Source organism: Agelaius phoeniceus, chromosome Z (genome assembly GCF_051311805.1).
Source record: "Agelaius phoeniceus isolate bAgePho1 chromosome Z, bAgePho1.hap1, whole genome shotgun sequence".
Classification (NCBI taxonomy): Eukaryota; Metazoa; Chordata; class Aves; order Passeriformes; family Icteridae; genus Agelaius; species Agelaius phoeniceus.
The window spans coordinates 53,740,913-53,761,783 of NC_135303.1; positions in this window are offsets into that span (position 1 = coordinate 53,740,913).

The window sequence follows — 20,871 nt, forward strand, 5'->3', positions numbered from 1 at the left end:
CATGCAGAAAGCAATATAAAGGAATGAAACTTGGAAAAACATAGGTAAAATCAAAAAAGTTTTGAATAAAAATTATGTGAAACTTTAACTTTCTCCATTAATGTTTTAGAACTATATTTTGCGAGGGAAAATTTTCATGCAGGGTATTTAGAGCAAAAATTTACAATGAAGAAAAAAATCACTATTTTCCTTCCTGGTAGTTAAAATTGTAGTTGTCTACATAGAGGGAAAAATTCAAAGCTTATTGTTTCAAAAAGCTGACAAAATTTACTTTTCTTAGGTATTTTAAATTTAATTTGGTTTGATATGAAAGAGTTTTAAGGACTGCTGGAGTTAAAAAAAAACCCAGAAAACCCTTGTTGTTGAAAAGCAACAATTACAGTTTACACAGCAGCTGTCACTTCACATGGTACACAGGCCCCACTTTCACAGCATAACAACATGTGAACTAGAAAATCTTAGAAAGTTTTTGACACAAGCTTCCCAGACTGCTGTTTTCTGTAGAGGAGGAAAAAGTTCCACTTGATCTTTCAATGACTTATACAATATTGCACTAGAATCTTTCCAGGGTCTGCATTCATTCCTTCATTATATGGTTAGCAACTATGAAAGAAAAAACTTAAAACATATATGTATGTTAAGATAAAGAGACCCTATTCATATGTATATCTCAAGGTTTGCTTTTCTATCACCCTTGATTGAAAACTGAAAAAGCAGCAGATTAAAATGTATTATGATACTAAATTGTTTACTTATAGAGAGGCATGAACAAGACTAGTTACTTGTAATAGACAGAGACTATTAAAAAGATGCTTCTATTTTTTTAATTAAATAATAAAAGAAAATTATATTCCTTACATATGTATTTTAAGTGTTCAGTAAAGTTCTCCAAATGCAGGATTGAACATTACAAGATGGAACATGGAGATAGTTCAGAGCTGTAATCAAAATAAAAGAAAACGAGAAAGAAATCTGGCACAATTACATCATGAAAGTTACTTAACCTTTGGCCATGTTAAGTCCACAGGGACAGACATGTATGATTTGTCATCACCTAATTACTTCTGAGAGCTATAAATTGTATACTTATTAATGGGAATGGGATACAGCCCTTTTATACCTATAATTGATAAAAAATATGTTGGGCTCCAGGAACACAGATTGTGTTCTTACAGTATTCAACATGGAATGGTGGTAGATTTCATCACCAAGAAAAACAAACAAATAAAAATAATATGTGAAAGAGACACAGATCCTTTTCACTGTAGTTAGTCTTGACCATCCCCGGGGCTATAAAATGCTTTGCAAGATATAACTGCATCATATAAAAGTAAAGGAATATATCTTTACAAATTAAAAAAAAAAAGACCATAAGAAAACACACAGAGAGGTGGCTTGTACAGATTCTGATGATGGGATGCAACCAAAAACCAGTCCCAAATGAGTGGAATCTGCCAGTTAAAAAAAAAAAAGGAAGATATAAAATGAAACATAAATGAGTTTTTGGGAAAATGATCTCAAAGCTAAGAGTAAAAAGAGAGAAATTAGGGGGCAAAAGACATAAACAAGGGAACAAAAATCAGAATAAAACAAGCTACCTTTCTTTTTACAAGGCTTCTCTTTCTATGTCACCTTTAGCTTTATCTTTTTATCATAAAGTTTTTTCCCTTTTTATCAGCTTGAGTAAATAACTCTACCAAGTTTCCATCCCTCCATCAATGTTTCAAATCAGTGGGTATTATATTTTGTTCAAATATAAATCAGAACAGAATCCTTCCACCTCTGCTGAAGGAAAGCTGAGCAAAGATGTGCTCTTTCATCCATCTTCATAGGCCCTGCTTAGTCATCCAAAACAAGGCTGACCTTACAGAATCACACAGGGGTTTGGGTTAGAAGGAAACTTTAGATGTTGGCTCCCCTCCAATGACTGGGACAACTTCAACTAGATCTGGTCGCTCAGAGCCTTGTCCAACCTAAGCTTCAATGTTTACAGTGATGGGGCATTTACCACCCCCCTAGGTAACCTGTTGTTGAAGATTGCAATTCAAGTTGTTTTCCATTACCATCTGTATGGCAGATTCTCTTTGTCAAGTGGGCAGTTTGCTTTATCTCTCTCTCTGAGTGACCAAATTCACACCTCCCTGGGGAGGGGACATATCAGAAATAGCTGATAACAGGCTATTGAATGTCACTGCATGACTGATAAGAACTATAACATCCCATTGTGAGATGCTCTGCCCAGAGGGAGGAGCCAAGCATTGCTGCCCAGATATAATCCAGAAGATTTTGAGACACTGGCATGGCTTTCTCCATGGGATTCCCCAGAGGAACAGCAGCTGTCTCTTCTTCCATGGGATCTTCAGAGGAAGAATACATCCTTCTCTACAGATCCCCCTCGCTCCAACAGAACCACACCTGACACTTCAGGAGGACTGCAGCCACATTTCCAATTGGACTGCCATCAACACCCTGACCCACAGGGTGTCAGGTTGGGTGCTGACTCTGTCAGTGTTGTTCTAGTGTACTGCATTGTTTATTTTATCCATTTTTTCTTTTTCCTATTAAAGAACTGTTATTTCCTGCTCCCATATTTTTGCCTGAGAGCCCCTTAATTTAAAATTTATAGCAATTCAGAGGGGTGGGGAGGGTTTACATTCTCCATTGCAGGGGAGGCTCCTGCCTTCCTTAGTAGACTCCTGTCTTTCCAAACCAAGACACCTGTTCCAGTGTTTCACCACCCTCACTGTGCTTCTGTCCCCTCTTTCACTGTTAAATGCCCTGAGGCTTGTACCTTCCAGGACAAATGTGCAAGAATCACCCAGCTAAAACTACCTCCAAAAAGAAATGTGAGTTCTGAGTGTTGCAATTTGATGTTTAAATTGTATCTCAAGTCCAAACCGAAGAATGTCAAAATCTTCATTCAGCTGCTGCATTATAAGATCATTAAATTTATCTCTAAAGTTAACTGGAACACATTTCTGCATCTTAACGTGTCTGGAATAGCTACACATGAGCCCAGTCTGGTCTTGGTACTCTGGTGGGTTGGCCCCAGACATCCACACATCCACCCAGCCTCTTCCTCACTCCCTTTTCCTAGAAGATGGAGAGAAAAACAGGACAAAGGTGAAAAATCTCAAGAACCAAGAGAATGACAGATAAACAAGAAAAGTAAATGCTGCTTGTGCAACCAAAGCAAAAAGAGAAATTAATCCACAACTTCCCATCATTGGCCAGATATCCAGCCATGCCTTGGAAAACAGGGCCTAAACACATGCAACTATTTCTTGGGAAGATAGATGCCATACCTCTAAATGTTGTGCCTTTCTCCTCTTTTTGTCAGATTTTACTGGTGAGCACCATGTCAAATGGTGTGGGATATATTCTTAGTCACTTGGGATTAGCTGTGTTCCGTCACAGCCTCTTGTCCACCCCCAGCCTGTTAACTCTTGTGGCAAGGAAGGAGAGATAGACTTGTCAATTTGAGAGCTCTTTCCAGGGACAGGCAAAATACTGCTGTGTTACCAACATTGTTTAAGCCACAAATATGAAACACAACATTACATGGACTGCTCTGAATAAAATTATTGTGATAATTTTATTCCAGCCAGACCCCAGTAGAAGGGTTTAAAACTGTGACCCACAGTAACTCAGTCCACACACAAAGTTCTACTTCATCTTGCAATGTTTTAGGCATGGCTAGTAATGATGATGAGGTGCAACATTTAACACTTCAGCTCAGTCATGAGGAAGAATCTAATGTCTTAAAAGTATGAAATAAAATATGGCATCTTCAAATTCATGCTCTAATTACCCAGTGCAACTGGAATGGTGTAGGGCAATTTCTTAAATATGCTCTCTGCTTTGGTCCAGTTGTTTCAGACTGCCAAGCTCCTTCTCTGTCCTGTGCACAGTAACCTACAGCCTGACACTTTTATGAGGATGTATGACCTTTATTAAGCAGCAGAGAAAGGAACTGAATCTGTGTCTCCTGCCTTGTGTGTATACTAGAAGGTACTGTCATGGCTTGCTTATGAAACATGCATTAAATTGACAATGGAGAGTAAAAATCAAATACCAGGACATTAATTTTTAACCAGGGGAAAAAAACCCAAAATGATGCATAGAAATATGTAATAGGTGGAAGCTCCATTCTTCATTTTAGTTTTTGTCTCTTTAGTTTTACACAGCATATTTTGTTGGAGTTCAGATGAAAGGAGAATGGAGGGTTTCTTTGAAAGATATTTAGTATAATTTGTATTTTCACTCTTTCCATCATCCTCAAGTGAAAAAAACAACCAACCCAAAAAATAACAGCCCCTAATGTATTTCATAGGATAACAGATACAAAATCACCGTTTTTCAAAGTCTTTTTATTCAGGGGTTTTGGTTATTTTTTAAGCCAAATTGACTGCTTCATTCAGATTTGAAAAAAGAATGATGAGAATGGACTGATTTGAAATAATGTTTAAAGATTAGAAGGTAAAGGAACATTATTTACATAATACTGCATGAAAGTGGGACTGAAACCTCTTTATATTCATCTGTCTCTTATTCTTAGCATCTATATCTATCCTTACTTAGTCATTAAAACACATTAAATTACATTAAAATATGAAAAATGGAAAGTGGAAACTAGATGAAAGGATTTAAATTGGTACAGTTGAGTTTATTTTATAAAAATAGAAATTAAAATTGTAGAAAGTTTTGAATTCATTAATAAGACAACAAAGTTCTGAAAAGGAAAAATGGACAAAGTGAGCTTTTAAATTCATTTGACAGCTTATACTAATGTATATGAACCTCAGTATTGGCAAAAGATTTTGATTCAAATAAAGCAATCTTATCCTTGATAACTTCTCTGTGTTTCAAAATTTGTAAGAATCATCATGGGTTATGGAAATTATTTCCTGACTGGTCCTAATAAGTTTACAACGTATAACCCACTTTTCAGAAAAAGAAACTTCAGAATTGCATATGCACACAACATATACAGAAAGCTGAATACATTGAATAAGCAACCTCTTTTGAACAAAGAGGATGTTTTCATCCTGATAGATGGGAGTACAAGAAAGCAATTTGATCACGGAGAAAAAAAAAATAAAGAAGAGAGTTTCTTATATATTTCATGTTGTGATTCTTGCAACAATAGTGATTGCTACAAAAGTATTCATATAATTATGACATTCTGCTTGCCAGAATTTCATAAATGTATAGTTATACTCCAATTTGTATGCCTATTTACTATACATGTATAGGCTTCTGTGAAAATTTTGCATACAAATTAGACATGCAGGTATATCTACCATTCTGAAAATCTATTCTTAGCTGTCATTGTATAAAATTAGATTGTTAGATTGCCGAAATACCATTATGTACAGTCTGCAATGACAAAATTAGAAACATCTGATTGTGGCAGCTGCTAGTCAGTATATTTAAATGCTGAAGTTAATTCCTTTTTTTTTCTTGAGGCAACATGCATTGCAGGTTGCTTCAAAAAAGATTTCAATGTTGTATTCTTTTGCTGTTTGCCAAAACAGCAACACTTAGGCTACATTTTCTTTTAAATGTGAATTTCAGTATCTTGGAAATGGTAAATATGACTAGCTCTTGAAGAAGCATGGTAGTGCTGAGAACAATTAACTCTCTCTCCTCTGACCTAACTCTTTGTAAACTCTATCAGCATCCAGTTGTGGTGGAATTAGTTGTGCCTGCAAGCCTGTAGATGACCTTGAAGGGAATCACAGGGTACTGTGATCTGAGTCACTGCTTTCTTAAAACCTGACCTATCACTTCTGGTAAAGTGCCACCTCCCGTGCAGCAGTCCTGGCTAGATGCTACAGCTGGGCAGGGTGCAGGCTTCTAGAGCACTTGTGTTAGGAATACCTCCAGTCCTTCAACGCCCTGCTCAGACCACTCTCTGGTAACATCACAACCCCCACTAACTAAAATCTGTGCTCACCAGATTGCATTAAATATGTTCTCCTTACTGCTATTAAATATGTTCTCCTTACTGCTAGCTTAATTTCCATGGATAAAGAGCTCTAGTTCAGGCACAGACCTCAGCAGCAGCAAATCTTGTCACTGGCATTTTGGCAGGGTAGGATGAGAATAAAAAACTGCTATAGTCATAGCAGCTTTTCAGGTCAAATGGGATCTGGATAAAATCAAACCTGCTGTCTTCTGTTAAGCAGATATTTTGGTGGATGAATGTATGGGATGGACAGAAAGCTAAAGGGAAAAAAACCCACTATATTTTCGTTTGCATTTCCATTTGTGGTATCTTAGTATAATGAATAGAATAATGACATGGCCAAACATAATGTCATCTTACTAAGGGCTAGCACAATCCATCTTAACAGTTTGAAGAAATTGTTGTAATGTCTCATGTCAAAAAAGCACTGAAGTGTATCAGTGAGCAGCTAATCCCCACTCAGCCTGACAAACTTCAGAATATTATGGCAGGAAATAAGAAAAAGATGCCTAGTGGTTCCCAGAGTTTAACAAGCAGTATGCCTTTTTTCTTTCTATATTTAACTCTTAATAAGAAAAGCTATAATGGTGGGAAGGGCAGAGAAAATGAGGAAAGAGTAGCTATTATTGGTTCTACAACACTTGAGAACGGAGAATCTATATAAATTGTTTTGCATGAGATGCTGAAGGGTTTGCTTTAAAAAGCATCTATGTGATATAATACTTAAACTACTTTTTCTGTCTTTATATGCAGTTTCCATATGTTGTCTCTCATTTGCATTTGCTACATTGTGCTATAAGAAAGGTAAAAAAAGGGATGGATAAAGTTACTATTTTTATGTTAAACATCTGAATGTATCTAAGCACCAGAACAGACTGCCCAGACTGTCACCACCCCTAGAGGAATTAAAAAGATGTGTAGATGTAGCATCTAGGGACACGGTTTAATGGGGGACTTGGTAGAGCTGGGTTAATAATTGGACTTAATGAGCTTAATGGTCTTCTCCAACCTAAAGAAATCTATGATTCTTTTCCTGATTCTTCCAGCTTCCTATTCTCTGAAGTCTGTGTTACCTTTTTGGCAGACACTTTATTCTGTATGAAGACTTTTCTGCTTTGACTGAGCCATAACAGTAACTAAGATCATAATGGTACATCCATGCCAACATAACGGACTTTTGGGTCTGGAAATTTGACCTAGTGCTTATCCAGTTTCATTCTTTGTAGGGAAGCAAGTAATTATACCAATATTGGTATTTACCATGTCAGGAGGATTCTAACTTGGTCTTTGTTTTCCTGCATGCTTTATATCTATCTGATTTAATAAAATCACAATAGGTGGCCAGATAGTCTCTCTATGTAGACATGGAGAAGCACCCTAACAAAAGACAAACCAGGGGAGTTGCTGCCCCTCCACATCTTTTTGGGAGGCAGCAAGAGAATTAGCTGTTTTGTTGAAAATAACTCTAAGCTTTTGTAGCAGGAATTGCCCTAGATGGGAAAAATAGTCCTCTTACATCATCTTATAGGAGCCCACAGTTTGGCTTCTAGGCAAAATTATGCAAAAATTTCAAACAAAGTCTGCTAATTGGTAGCAAATGTTACTCTATCCTGGGGCAAGTTCTCATATTTGCTGGTCTTTGTTTTCAGATGAATCTCTCATGATATTATAACCTCAGGGGTTTGAAGCAGTCATATTTCATGAAGCTTTAGACTTCAGAGCTTGAACTATTTTGATTTTTAGACAATAAAGAATAATACACCAAATCATCAATAATACCAAGTCTCTTAAAGGGAAAAGAAAGACAAGGGGCAGATAGATGGCATAAACACTGAAAGTAGAACTGTTACTGCCAGATTTTTCTAAAAATAATTCCTTGCAGAAGGGTTGTTTCTGTTTTTTGGAGTTTTGGTATTATTCTTTTTTATTCTTTTGACTTGGTTTGGTTTGTTTGTTGTTGTTGTTTTTTTATTTTTTTTTTTTTTAATAAACATGCCCCTATGCCTAGGTTACTTGCCCACCAATTTGTGCAAAAAGTGGGATTATAAATCAGATTAGTATTATAGTATACTTAGTATACTAAGTATCTTAGTATACAGATTCGCTAAGAAAGGTGTAGGGTGAATGTTTCTTATACCATAAAGAATTTTGTCTTCTTTACAGTACTCTGCAGACATAATTTCATTTGAGTTGCTCTCTTTGGTCTTTGTCTAGCATTATGTCCCCCATACAGGTTTCGGCAGGTTGAAGTGTTTGGTTATAAATGGTGTTGGTGTACTTCGTGATAAGAAAAGTTCCCCATTTCGGTTCAACTGACTCTTAAATTATTAACATTTTGGCAGAGGTAAATGGGATGGGCACATTTACTCATCAGAATTGAGAGGGACCACATAAACTGTGATTTACACTATGTTGCTTGCTGGGGTTGTTTTGAATTTGGCAAGAATCCCATCTCTGAAATTTCTGGAACTGACACACTGGACACCTGGCAAAGATAAACATAAATTTGAGTTCTAATGAAGAATAACAGAATCTTAATGCAACTACAAAGTCTGTACTAACACTACCTTTTAATTCTCACAATGTAATCATAGTAAATAGTACTTTAAAACTGTTTTAGAGTGATGAAACCACTACTTTCTTAAAATAAAGATGAACTGTAAAAAACATAGGAAACACAGGTCATCAAAAAGGAATACTACCATGCTCCTTTTGTTTTGAAGACCCAATCTTTAAAATAAACCACCTGTCATTTGTCCCTTCACAAATCAGCTTCAGGGCAGGCTCTTACAGTGTCTCATCTAACCTGAACAAGGTGCTCTCCATAAATCCAAGGCCATAATTTTTCTGCACATGCTCTTCATACCTCCTGGTCAATGCAGCCAAGGCTTCTGTCAGTATTCATGTCATGTTTATGAATACAGGTCCAGGCTTGTTAAGATTTCCCTGGAAGAACTAGGACCCACGGAGGAGTTGTTTCAGGATACTTGTAAACTTTTTGTTCAATTCATCTTATTACAATCAAACAACATAAAATAAAAAACTATAGAAAATTAAAATAAAAAAACCCCAAAGCTATTATAAATCTCTCTTTGTATCATTAAGTGATGAAGCATTACTAAGGAAATCACTGTCAATAATGAAAATATATCCCGAAGATGTGGCAATTTAAGTTGAACAGGTATTAAAATGTGTGTGTGTGTGTGTGTGTGTCTGTATGGGCCTGTGTGTGTATATATATGGCCAAATGAGTAAACAATATTTTGTAGAAGATCTGAAACATACTCAGCAATGATCTGAACAATGCTGAATGACTCAAAGACTTCCATGAAACTGCAAATTGGCTCTGAAAAGAGCCTCTGTGCTGTTAAAGGGATATCTTTGGCCAGTGATTTTTTTAAATGTAGCCAGCAGTACTGTTAAAGGTAGCCAGCCAAGTGCTACAGGCAAAGGATCACTGACTTCAAATGACTATGCAACAACTCAGAACCTATTCTGTATTCAAGCTTTTTCTACTCTTTTTGTGCGAAGTTTTTACTTTTTTTACAATTTTTACATCTTTGCATGTGAAGTGACCTCTAGGAAAGATTTTACAGAAAAAAAAGTGTAGAAATCCACACACATAATAAACACATCAGAAAAGTTTAAAAGAATAAAACATCACACCTGCAGACTTCTTTCCAGCAGATAAACTCATTGCTGCTTACATTCTTGCTTCTGCAGAGTTGGTGAACTACTCCCTGTACCTGCAGAGAATATTTTCCTTACCTTCAGGAGCTTTTGAAATCTAGAAAGCAAGGACATTGATGGATGAGGGTGTTTCGGAGGCTTGACAATCAGTTTGTGAGAAGTTGATTATGCAAGCTGCAAGGAAGGGCACCGGAAGAACTTCCTAGTTACAGTGCCAAGAGTTGTTTCAGAGACAGAATGTTGATTCCAGAGTCCTAATCAGGGATGAGAGTAGAAAATAATTTAAATGTGACCTTGTAAATTTTACCTGTTACATCTTTCTGGTCAAAAGATGTAAAAGCAGTTTTTTATAAGTTAATTTCTTTGAAAATTGTTATACAGATATGCAGTTTTAGAGTAAAATTGAGGTCATATTTAGAGAGAGCTAGATTTACATAATTTGTTTTATTCTAATGCTGTGCTTTTTCAGACAACAAGGGTCTTGTTAAACTTTCATCTATAGAAGAAAAATGTTTCCAGAAAGGTTAAGGGAAATGCTTTTTGTTTCAATTCTTATTTGAAGAGTAAAATAGGTTAAAGGTGACATTTGTAATCAGAATTTGCCAAGCACTTGCTTGCTTGCTCTTGTGACAAAAAAAAAAATGTCATGTTATGCCAGCCAGGGTAACATGCACCATAGCTTCATGTGTAGAATTTAGCCAGTTTCAGAGAGATGTTGTGATGTGAGATTACTTGCATGAGTTCTGCCCAAAGTGAATGCTTAAATCTATTTTTTAATAGAAAGTGGTGGTCATTTCCAGGTGCAAAGAAAGTACAGGAGAATAAAGTCAATATCAGAAACTGAATTTTTTAGGCACTGTCATGGAATAATAGAATGCTAGAATGCTAGAATAGTTAGGGTTGGAAGGGACCTTTAAAGGTCATGTGGTCCAACCTCCCTTAAAATGAGCAGGGACGTTTTCAACCAGACCAAGTTGTTCAGAGCCCTGTCCAATTTGACCTTGAATGTTTCCAAGAATGGAAATCTACAACCTCTCTAGGAAGCCTGTTCCAGTGTTTCACCACATACATAATAAAAAAGTTCTTCCTTATATCTAGGCTGATCCACTAATCTAACACTTTAAAACTTTGTTGTATTGCTACAGAGACCACTGCAGTGTTTGTCCCCATTTTTCTAACAGGCCTCCTTTAGGTACTGGAAGGCTGCTGTAAGACCTCCCCAGACAATTCCCTTCTCCAAGCTCCTCCTCGAATCCTCTTCATGGTCTCCTCTGGACTCACTCCAAGAGGTCCATGTCCTTCCTTATTTGAGGGCACCAGAGCTGGATGCAACACTCCAGCTGAGATCTCCCCAGAGGGGAGCAGAGGAGGAGAATCACGTCTCTTGTGACACTGCTCTGGATGCAGTCCAGGACACATTTGGCTTTCTGGGCTGGGAGTGCACATTGAGGGTTATGTCCAGACTCATCCCCCAGCACCCTCAAGTCTTCCTCCCCAGGGTTGCCTTGATCAGTTCATCCCCCAGCCTGTGCTGTCACCAATGGTTGGCATAGGCCAGGTGAACACCTTGCACTTGGTCTTGTAAAGTGTCATGAGATTCCCATGGACCTAAGTCCCAAGCTTTTCCAGGTCCCTCTAGATGACATCTGACCCCTGAGACATGACAACCACACCACTCAGCTTGGTGCCTTCTGCAAACTTCCTGAGTGTGCACTCAATTCTGCTGTCTAGTTCATCAATCAAGATATTGCACACTATGGGTCCCCATGCAAAGAGAGACTCACTGATCGCCATCTGGCCTTTCAGCCACAAACCACTGCCCTCCTTTCTGCTCCACTGCCATTTGCACCCATATGAAAGCCTGTGAGGCTAGATGTATAAGTCAGATGTTGGATATAATTTACACCATTTGCACTTTTTCTCTACTCAAATATTGTATGTCAACAGAGAGAATTAGTTTAGATTTGACTCAGTGGGAACAAAAAAAAACCAAAACCCAAACCCAACAACTAAAACCACAACAAAAGAACTGTTTACTAAGTACTTTCAAAGGTAGACTGAAGGGAATAATAGGAGCTAATAAGGAGGGTGCCTGTTTTGTAAAAAAGAACAAAAAATATTTATCTTAATCTTGGCAGGAACATAATTCTACATGGATATCAACAAATTCCACATGATTTGCTGCTTACATGTTAAGTTACTATATTTCAGATCAGATCTGACAATATTTGTTTTTTCTTACTTCAATATGTTAAACAGTTTCAGAATTTTTGATCATTTGTTTACAAGCCATAGGCTAAAAAAATTGCTGTTTTAAAATGTCTTTTTGAAAGCCATGTTCAATAGTTGTAAAGTCTATAGTAAATGGGAAATAATTATTATTCTTTAAAGAATGGGGCTGCTAAGTAATGAGATAGGGAGCTTGTACCACCTTGACGAGTCATCCTTAACCATGTTAATTAATGGGTAGAATGCTGTGCCCATACAGATGAGAGACTCTGAAGACTCTGATATCCTAATGTTAAGAAGAAAGCATCATAAGAAGTGAACTTTTTATCTCTGTATATGTATGCAGAGTCCTAAGAGATATATGAGCAAGATCCTGATAGTTATTAATCTTTGATCCAGGTAAAACCATAAAAAAAAAGAAGAATTTAAAAATAGATTTAAGCACTGAACAACTATGCACATAGAATAATAAAAAACTTTTAAATGCTTTTTCTCAAAAAATTCTTCTTAAAAGGGTTTTTTTCCTTTCCCTGAAAGCTTGAGATTACCTTTATCTATCTACTTGCTTCCTCTGTAAGTTTCAAACATCAGCAAAGATGGTTCTTTACTTTGGCCACTTATCTTGTGAAGCACAGAGAAATTTTTTGAACATATTTCTCTGCAGCACAGAGAAATATATTCAAGACTGTTTTAAATAATGTTCTCTAGTAGACTGAACTTCTTTGGATATCTTTTCAAAGAACACTCTTCCAGAGATCCTATCTGCAGGATGGAACTTCAAGAGTGACCAAGAAACCTGTGAAGGTTGGGCTGTCACATCTTTCAAGCAACAAGATAACCAGTGAAATCCAAAGATCAGAGATAGTCGTGAGAACAGGTGCAAAAGTTTTACTGTATGGCAAGGAGGACAATGGAAGAAATAATCACCACAAATCAGATCTCTGGTGTTCTCTGGCAGAATGGACATGGATCCTTCTACAGCCCATCATTTACTCCCAACCCTGTGCCCCATACACGGGCCTTTCAAGCATGCACAAATGCCCATGTGCATCCCTCCCTGCCCCAAAAAATTCAGTGACTCTCACTCTATGCAGGTATTTATACAGATATATACATTCTGGACAGAAACATACATGAACACAGGTTTATCACTTGCTTTAAGGGAAAAACAGCACTCAGGTAAATGGGCCTAAAAGTAAATTTTACATGTAGATTTCAAAGTTCAGACCTAAATTTAGAGTCAAGGGGGCTATTAGATTCGCTTTCCTGTTTTGTAACACTTCTGAGATTAATTCCCTTTAAAGAAAAGACACCATCTTTCTGTTAAGTAACTGTAGATCCATATATTGGAAAGTTAGTGATATATTGAGAAGTGGGAACTGGTTTTGTATCCCCAAAATAGCAGTGAATATCCAATTGCTTTCAGGTTGTTGTTTCATTCAGCAAATTTTGTTTTGGTTTCTCTATGATTTAAATGGTGAAGTACAGCAGTAGAAAGTTTTACACACACTTGATCTTAGCTTGCATCAGAAAATGAGTGGTGAAGTTAAAATTTGCTGCCATAGTCAGAGGAAGAGGTGGTTTCCATTCTTCCTACCAGAAAGGGACACTGTTGAGGTAGGGAGCTGCAAAACACACTGGTGTGCTTATGGGTTGACCTATGCATCAGAAAATTTGTGGGACAACTTAGGGCAGGTAAACTTTTACTCACTTCAGTTCCTGCTACCTGGAAACTTGGTGACAGTCCTTCCACTCACTGATAAACTCTACAGTCCTGGAGTGCAAGGGCCTCCCTGCAGCCTCCCAGGCTTGGAGGAGGTGTTTCTTTGTGTACTGCCTGCTTCCTTGCCCACTTCCTGTACAAAGCTGATGTGCCCTCCTGAACCGATAGCATGTTCAACTCTAGGCTCTTCAACTTGGCTGTGAAGAGGAAGGAGCAGTGATGTGCTTCAGCTAGTGTGTTTTATGGCCTAAGGTGCAAGGTGTGCTCTTCCAGGTGGTCTGATAGTAAATTCTGGGCAACCAAAAAGACTCTTGTCCTCCTGAACCCACCCTTCGACTCTCAGTTTAGCTGTTGAGCTCTGCATCTGTCAGAGCATGCATTGAAGCAAGATCAACACTAAGGATGCAGCCGTTCAGGTTTTAATGCAGTGCTTGAGCCTGACTTATGTTGTTTAGCTAACTGAAGAAATGCTCTGGGTTGCATGACAGAATTGTAGCCTGACTCTGTATCTTTGCTAGGAGATTGACAGATGCCTCCTTGGTATGACAGAATTGGCTTTACAGATTGTTGATTGTGCTCCCTGGGCTACAGTGCATTGTTTTATCTCACCAGCCAGTAGCCTTTATTGTAATTATTGTTTTTTCTCTTGTGCCTATACAGCTCCAGCTGACACCTGGGGGCTCTATATGCTAAATCCTGGCCCCTAGTATCAGTTTATGAAACTAGAGATATTTTTATTTACTTATCATTAAAAAGAATCATTGTTTTAAGACTTTTTAAAGAATCAAAGTTTTAAGACTTTTGTTCTGTATGCTGTTATTTTTAGGTATGTGAGTGATAGCTACATGGAAAACAATCATTCTTTGGCTGTGATCAAAGAAAATACTGACTGATGTAGATTAGTTCCATCTTTATATTTTTCAATCTATATCTTTATATGGGTAGAACTGGCTTATGTTTAAAGGACTGGTTTGAAAATCAGGGTTTAAATATCAAATTCAGCCTCATATTTACTATGTAATCTTAAGCAATTTGTGCAGCAAGTTGCAGAAACAGCAGATGTAGAAGAGTTGAACTTTGAATTATCTTGTTCCCACTGTGAAGGTCTGGAGTGAAGTGCTAAAACTCTCTGTAGAATAATGCCAAATATATTAGCCACACTCTAACAGATTTTAAAATAACCTGCTAAGCAAATCCAGTGCTGTTGGCATTTTTCTGACTGGAGACAGCCAACAGGAAAAGTGTGGAGCAAGGGAGTGTTATAGATCTTTGTCTATTCCACATCAAGAACCTGAAATCCTTTCCATGTTCAAACTTGCTTTCAAAAACCCACAGGTCTGAAAAAAGGGGATATGTTCTTTTTTGTTATGTGATAGGCTTGCATTACATAGATCAGGAAGTCAGTTATATTCCAGATATGGGATGTAAAGCCTCTCTAGAGAGAGTGACACAGGCCAGGATGCTGTCCACATTACTTGCTGAAGAGATGCAACTTTTACTCAAAGTGCAAAAGGGGGACTTTTTGTGAAAGAGGGAGCTGGCTTTCAATGAAAGATAAGATTTATGTGTTTGTACCTGTTGCAGTTTTGCAACTGACTTTATATTGCCTTTAAGTGCTGTGCTTTTCACTATTAGAAACTGAGCATCACCAATGCTTTCCATTGCTACCCTTTCACTAACCTGTTTCTGAAGCAAGACATATCTGTATGGTAAAGGATTTGTCCCTGACATACCAAGGGTGCAGCAGATACTGATTTGAGCATCATAGCTCATTTATGAATAAGGATGATTCTTGACTGTGAAATAAATTCAGAACTGTCCTCACCTGTGAGACATGTTTCTAGGCAGTCTTGTGGATTGGATAAATATGCTGTGGAGATTCTTTTCAACATTCAATGTTGAAAAGAAAGACATTGCTCAAGTTAAATAGTTGAAAAAACTTTGAGGATTATCTGGCTTCTAGGCGTTTTAATGCCACCAAAATTGTTCTTTCAAATTCTCAGCTACCTGATGGATATTGTCCTTTAGTTTATGAATAACAAAGAAGCATAGAATATGAACATAAATACATCTATGATTAAAAGGTTTCTTTTAAAACTTGTACTTCACATTTACATGTACTTACCAAGAGGTTAGATTGGGCAGAAAATTTTGCGTTCAAGATCACTTTTTGGCTTTAGGCAATGATTTATTTATTGTAGTGACAGTAGTGAAAATACAACTTCATTGGGTAAAGATGTCATCATGTTAATGTCATCACTGTCATCATTAATAATAACAACAATAAAGTGTTACTACATTAGTGGAACTCAATATTTTGCTTACATTAAAATAGCTAATAAAATTCAAGATCCCTGATTTTATTGCAGTCTGCCTTGCTAATGCTTTTACACTATGTATATAAAGTAGGTATTGTACTATTTGTTACTTATTAGATCCTAAGAGGAATTTGCATTTTTCAAGAGCAAACCTCAGAGCACCGTATATAATTAGCTCACTGTAATTGATTTTGAAATACATTGAAAACATAAACCCTTCACCTTGTGTTCAGTTGATAGTCTTTTGCCCTGAATGATGTTTTCTGGTACTGGCAGCTGCCCAAGTACATTTGCATTTACTGTGACATCAGTTAATGTGGTATCCTTTATAATACTAATCTCTTTTGCATTATATGCAACAATAAAACTGGAATCACAAAAATGTTGTTATACATAGCTGTGGCACTAACTGGGTTGAGCAACAGTATAACCAAGATGGGTATTTTATTTGTTTAGTTTGAATTTTATGGGTTTGAAGTGCCCCCTCAGTCAGTTTGCAGCTGACCTCATCTTGGGCAGGAGTGTTGATGTGCTGGAGGATAGGAAGGCTCTGCAGAGGGATCTGGACAGGCTGGATTGATGGGCTGAGACCAATTAGATAAGGTTCAACAAAGCCAATGCCAGGTCCTGCTCCTAGGTCACAACAACCCCAGGCAACTCTACAGGCTGGGAACAGATTGGCAGGAAAGTTGCTTTGGGGAAAAAGACCAGCGAATTCTGGTCAAGAGCAGCTGAGCATGACACCACTGTGCCCAGGTGGCCAGGAAGGCCAATGTCATCCTGGCCTGTATCAGCAATGTGTGCTTGCAGGACCAGGGCAGTGATTGTCCCCCTGTACTCAGCACTGGTGAGGGCACACCTTGAGTGCTGTGTCCAGTTCTGGGCCCCTTAATTCAGGAAGGACAGTGGTGCTGGAGTGTGTCCAGAGAAGAGCAACGGAGCTGGAAAGGAGTCTAGAGGGTAAATCTTACAAGGAGCAGCTGAGGAAGCTGGGGGTGTTTGGCCTGGAGAAAAGAAGGTTCAGGGGAGACTTAACCACTCTCTATATTCACCTGAAAGGAGAATGTAGTCAGGTGGAGGTCAGTCTCTTCTGACAAGCAACCAGTGACAGTCTAAAAAAGGATGCAGTCTGCAATTGGGCTGGGGAAGTTCAGATTGGACTTCAGGAATATTTTTTCATAGAAAGGGTTACTGGGCATTGGAATGGGCTGCCCAGGGAGGTGGTTGAGTTGCTGTCTGTGAAGGTGTTTAAGGAAAGACTGGATGTGGCACTTAGTGCCATGGTCTAGTTGACAAGGTGGTGTTCGATCAAAGGTTAGACTTGATGATCTCAGAGGTCTTTTCCTGTTTAATTGATTCTGTTATTTCTGACAATGGGCTCAGCTGTAGCAAACTTCAAAATTAAATTCTTTTTGAGTCATTTAGACCTTCACTATTGTTTTCTCATGCTCTTTTGCTGAAGTGATGGTGTAGCTGACAGCAAATGGAATGACCTTTGAAGGAGCACAGCCACAGTGTTAGTGATATTACAGCAATCTTCTGTTTCATTCAAAGATCAGTAAGTTGCTGACTTCAACAGCAGTTACTCTCTTCTAAAAAAAACAACTTTATATTTCCCTTCTTTAACATTTTGGCTTTTAATATATACTTAAAATGCAATGGTTTATTCATAAGAAGGTCTTAGGGAGTTCAAGGGTATCTCAAAAAACCACCAGAAATACCGAAGTTCTAAGTAATAAAACCAAAACAGAATTCACTTTTTTTCTCAGGTACTCTGAGTCAAATCCTGTTTACACTATTTGAGTTAACAAGGTTTTGATGAAAAGGAATTAAAACAAATAAATAAGACTCACTAATACATAAAACCACAAAATCATATACCATCAAGGGATCTGGGTTTCCTTTTTTTCAGTTTCATTTGTTAATTACAGTGTATGGACTGCCATATGAACAAAACAAATTTTGAAATACATAGATACTTAAAAACAAAACTTTGTTGCCATTCTAGAGCTGTGGAAAGTCAGTCAGAACCTAAATTGCCAACATCCACAGGGGGAAGTTAGAATGTTCCTGAGTTCTTAAGAATTAGTTGTTAAGAATTAGTTATGTGGGTTGAGGCACCCACATAAAAGTTGTTCTCTGCTGACAAACACTGTACTGCCTTTTTCCATATTTTGAAGTAATATTTTTAGACCAATGGCTTATTTGTTTTTTCCCCAAAGAGAAGATGCATATGGAATGGCAAAGGCAAGCTAGGGAAAGCTAGGACTACTTCAGTTTTCCTGGAAATACTTGAAACAATCTATAGGAGAGAACAGACTAAGCTTTCAAGATTTTTTTTCCCTTCAATTGTATGAATAAATCCAAGTGCTAGCTGAAAAACCTTTTATTCTGACAAACTGAAAAAGTCATGAACTGATTACAGTGAATACTTTCACCCTGAAATAGCAACACTATCTTCTTAAGTAAGTTTTTCCTACTTGTCACATAATGACTTGTCGTTTTAAGACCCATAGGCTTAATTCATGGATCAGAACTACTTTGGAAGTGAATAGCTGATACTTAACAAAAGTCTTGGTTATTATTGGAGACAAGCTGTCTAGTGGTCTTTTAGAGTTTGTTTGGAGTGCAAATAGGTATTGCTACTTATGCAGGCTATTATCCTGTCATCTTTTCTCTGTGGATAATAAACTATATCTTAAAGGCAGAGCCTAGATTGAAGAACGATATTCCCTCCTGGGCAGCAGAATCAGCATTGTTCTGTTTTATGCAGTCTTATAAAATTTATAATTTTCATAGAAACTAACATTTCTGAGGTACTCGAGAAAGGAAAATCAGATATTTAATCTTGTTTTCTGGACACTGTTAGGAGTTCAACTGGATCTAAGTTTGGCAGGCATGAAGTAAAGCCTGCATAACAGATCTGTAAATTACCTAATTATATACATTCACTTCTCAGTAATGTTGCAAGTGTGACATTTTTTTCCCCTCATACTGAGACACCTGCTACAACTGAGGAACCTAAGAGGGTCATTGCTCCAAAGGTCAAGTCAGTCAACTTGTAATATTTAGTTCTCTGAGAGACTTGGAGCAGGAGAAGTAGAGAAAATGAATAGCAAAAGGTCTTAGGCTTGTCTTTGCAGTGTTTAAAAAAGTCTGTGCTTTTTGTCTCCATGGTTTGGAATAGTCCACCTACTAGTTTATTATTAAAAAAATCTGTGGGTCATTAGAAAGCAAGCGACAGAATTACTACACCAGTGTGGAAGATAAAATATATTTAAGGAAACATTTTTGTTCTTCCTAGACCCCCAGCATATTGGTCTTTTTTTTGGGTCAGGCAGTTATAGAATTCAATTAGGATATTTATGGGCCTCCAGAGTTAGTAGTTCAATTCCTTTTAATTTCAAAAAGGATTTGTAAAAAAATATTTTTCTTGATTAAAAGGGAAATGCTGAAATATTATAGGAAAGACTGACTTTGATTTTTTTTTTCAAATACATTGAAAATGTGGTTTTTGAAAATGGGCTTTTTTAGAGTGGGTATTTCTTTTCTTTATTACTTCTCCCTAATTTTGAAATTCAGTAGATGTTTGCAATATACTCATACAACATTTAGTCTCCTCAGCTTCTTCATCCAGTGGTCAACACTGGATGTCCATGCTGTATGTAAGTTACTTAGCACTTCTGAATGTCAGCCCCTCTGACAAAGTTAGTTTTTCTGTTTAAAATGAGAGATATACACAACAAGAATTGTCTCTTTCCTTCAATATGATCTAACATGGTAGGTATATGCTTCTCTAGTTATTTAAAGTTGAGATGGCACAGTAGTCTCTAACTATCTAGGCACATTTTTAAAAAAATACATATAGACTTGGTATTTCTTGGGATAGAGTTTCAACAAGAAAAGGAGTTGCTTTTTGTGCCTTTTCTTATATTACCTTTTGTACAAGTTGACAAAGTTTTCCAAACTTCAAAGTAGATTCTTCAGTATGTAATACTGTATGACTCCGAAAAACTCCTGTGTGTTTGCAAAAACAAAAATCCAAGACTGCACATTTGTTTCTGTGTCATCAGAGGTTGTATTCTGACCTTTCAGAAGACAGGAATGCTTAATATGTCTTTAGGCAAAGAGAGCTTTTTCCAGGGGTTGGGCTAGGGAGTAGATAGGGAGAATTATAGAATCATGGTATAGTTTGAGTTTCAAAGGACTTTGAAAATTATCTAAGTCCAATCTCACTGTCATGGACATCTTCCACTAGAGCATGTTTCTCAGAACCTCCAAGCCTGACCTGGAACATTTCCAGGGACAGAGCATCCACAGCTTTTCCGGGTAACCACTTCCACTGCCTCACAACTCTCACAGTAAAGAATTGCTTTATAATATCTAATCTAAACCCACTCTTTTTCTGTTTGAATCTATTCTCCCTTGTCCTGTCACTACATGCTCTTGTAAGAAGTGTCTCTGTGTCTTTCTTATAAGCTCTCTTCAGGTACTGGAAGGCCACAATTAGGTTACCCCAAAATCTTCTCTTAAAGGGTGACCAATCCCAGACTTTCTGGGATCAGAAATCTCTCAGACTTTCCTATAAGAGATGTGCTCCATCCCTCTAATCATCTTGGTGGCCTCCTCTGGACTTGCTCCAGCAGCTCCATGTCCTCCCTGTGCTGGGATCCCAGAGCTGGATGCAGGGTTCCAGGTGGGCTCTCAGCAGAGCAGAGCAGAGGGGCAGAATCCCCTCCCTCCCCTGCTGCCCACGCTGCTCTGGATGCAGCCCAGGACACGTTTGGCTCTCTGGGCTGGGAGTGCCCATGGCTGGGTCATGTCCAGCCTCTCACCCACCAGCAGCCCCAAATCCTTCTCACAGGGCTGCTCTCCATCTGCTCATCTCCCAGCCTGTCCTGGTACTGGGGTTTGCCCTGACCCAGTTGCAGCACCTTGCA